The sequence below is a fragment of the Delphinapterus leucas genome, chromosome 12 (genome assembly GCF_059928025.1).
Source record: "Delphinapterus leucas isolate spDelLeu-1000000601 "Yukka" chromosome 12, BTC_Dleu_Yukka2, whole genome shotgun sequence".
Classification (NCBI taxonomy): domain Eukaryota; kingdom Metazoa; phylum Chordata; class Mammalia; order Artiodactyla; family Monodontidae; genus Delphinapterus; species Delphinapterus leucas.
This window is the reverse complement of record NC_143140.1, coordinates 78,947,428-78,950,118: the sequence shown is the minus strand read 5'-3', so window position 1 is coordinate 78,950,118 and position 2,691 is coordinate 78,947,428.

The following is a 2,691-nucleotide window of genomic DNA, read 5'->3' as shown; positions in this document are numbered from 1 at the left end:
GGTCACTGCTCCTTCCCCTGGGTCCTGATGCACACACTACTTTGTGTGTGCCCTCCAAGAGTGGAGTCTCTGTTTCCCCCAATCCTGTCAAAGTCTGCAATCAAATCCCACCAGCCTTCAAAGTCTGATTCTCTAGGAATTCCTCCTCCCGTTTCCAGACCCCCAGGTTGGTAAACCTGACATGGGGCTCACAACCTTCACTCCAGTGGGTGGACTTCTGTGGTATAAGTGTTCTCCAGTCTGTGAGTCACCCACCCAGCAGTTATGGGATTTGATTTTACTGTGATTGCACCCCTCCTTCCGTCTCATTGTGGCTTCTCCTTTGTCTTTGGATGTGGGGTATCTTTTTTGGTGAGTTCCAGTGTCTTCCTGTCGATGACTGTCCAGCAGCTAGCTGTGATTCTGGTGTTCTCACAAGAGGGAGTGAGAGCACGTCCTTCTAGTCTGCCATCTTCGCACACATGTTATTTGCTTTGAGATAGGAGGCTTAAAGTATTTTTCTCTCTTATTCGACCTCTGTTCCAGTGGCCTTGTTACTGTCTAAAATACCCACCGACAATGGCAAGACTGTTTAATGGAACATGCAGTGCCTGGAAATTCCACACTGACTGTATTATGCACGTTAACTCATAGAATCCAATCCGCCTTAAAACCCCACAAGGATAAAATGGATAACTAATAAGAACCTGCTGTATAAAAAAATAAAATTTAAAAAAACCCCTCAAAAACCCATGAGCAGGGCGCTGAGATACAAAAAAGTGAAAAGACAGCCCACAGTCACTCCGCTCATGGAACAGAGCCAGATTTTCAGCACAGGCTGGGCAAATTCCAGAGATCTGAACTACCAAGCTGGACACCCCTCTTTTTTATATTTGGGCACCTGAGGTTCCTAATAAAATGCCAGAATGTTATAGGAAGGGATGAAAATCTGAAGTCCCAGTGTGTATGCTGGGCTCAGATGGGGCAAATGGTAACCCATGTACCTGATTCATCATCCCTGCAGGCTGCTGGTGGCCGGTGGGGCCAGGGTGGCAGGAGCCCAGGTGATGGCCTCAGGCCCTAAGTGCCTGTGTGTCACCTCAGGATGCCTGCACAAATGCTGTCATTTCCTATGTCTGCTACTTTGTGAAGCAGGGTGAGACAGACTGGCTGAGCCATCATTTGACATCAGAGCTTAGCGCAAGCTGACTTGTTGAATTGGGTGTGTACCAACTGAGCAGTACAGAACAGAGCACAAAGCCACAGTGGAGCGTGAAGGGAGGAGCAGACAAAGATGAGTTCAGAGGGTGGAAGGGGCACATATACACGTGAGGAACCTGGGAGCATGGGGCGGAGGGAAGAGGTGAGGCTAGAGAGCTCAGAAAGAACTAGGTCCCTCAGTGAACCCCACAAACTGCCTGCCTGCCTCGCCACAGGTCCACCAGCAAGTCATCTTTATCCGAAACCAGAGTCGTGTATGGGCATGTCATGAAGAAAATTCTACCTAGTTTCTCTCAACTGGGAGGTGTTAATTTGATAATTGTCAGATGATATGGAAAATAAGAAAGAGATTAATTAAGGGAAGCAGAAATTTTCTCTGTTCTTCTAAACACTTTTGGATTATTTGCATAATATACAGAAGAATTATTATAAGAAGTCTGAGTATATATATGTATGTATGTGTGTAAATATTTATATAGTACCCCTCTTCTTAGTGTACCTGGTGTGCCCTCTGCAAACTTCTCACCTGGCCCTTATTACAGTTTGTGGTGCTTATTGGCCTTAAATCATCTGGGACAAGGACCCTGTCTTATTCATCTTTGTAGGCTAGTAGCTAGCACAATACCTAGCACACAGGAGATTCTGAGTAAATACTGGGTGAGTAAGTGAATGAAAGAACGTCCACAGGGTTTTTTTAAAGACATAATGCAAGTTGAAAGAATTTAGTTATATTCTTTGTTTCTATTGGCAGGAACTTTAAATGGCAATATGTTATCATTTACTTATTAATGTCCTGATCCACTTATTACACTTGCCCTGCATTCTCCAGCTATCAGGATGCAAAACTATGGAAACACCTAAATTATCCCCCAAGATAAGGAACAATTTGAACGTATCTGCACTATTGGTCTAAGAATAACTCAGGCATTTTGATTTTTAGAAATTTATGGTAAAACATCCTAGAAAGTTAAAGCTGATCTCTTAAAAAAAAATTCCCATGAGAAAATTTATCTCTGATAATATTTAACTAACCAACCAGAAAATGTGAATTCAACAAGTCACAGAAGTTTCTGTTCATTGTCCAAGGAGGACAAATGCAACATCATTCCTTATTTAAAGGCCTAGAGTCCTCATATTTCTTTCATGGGTCAAATTCGCTCTGATTTCCAGGGCAGTAAAAATTTAAGAGGGAAAACACCGAGGACAGAAGAGTGATGTTACGTAGCCTTCAAAATCCAGACTGTGACAGAACTTTGAAGTGGATGTGAGACTTTTCTATTATGGGCTGTTATTTACAGATGCTCACTTCTGCCTTTCAAAATCATTTTCCAGATCGTCAAACATAAATCTCTTATAATCAAAATGCTTTTTCTTAACTACTTACTGATTCAGGATTTCAGAATCCCCAGGATATCACTACAGAAGGAAAAATCTTTTTTCATAGCTCTGATATTACATGATATTACCTAAAATTTCTGTCTCCCGTTTGGT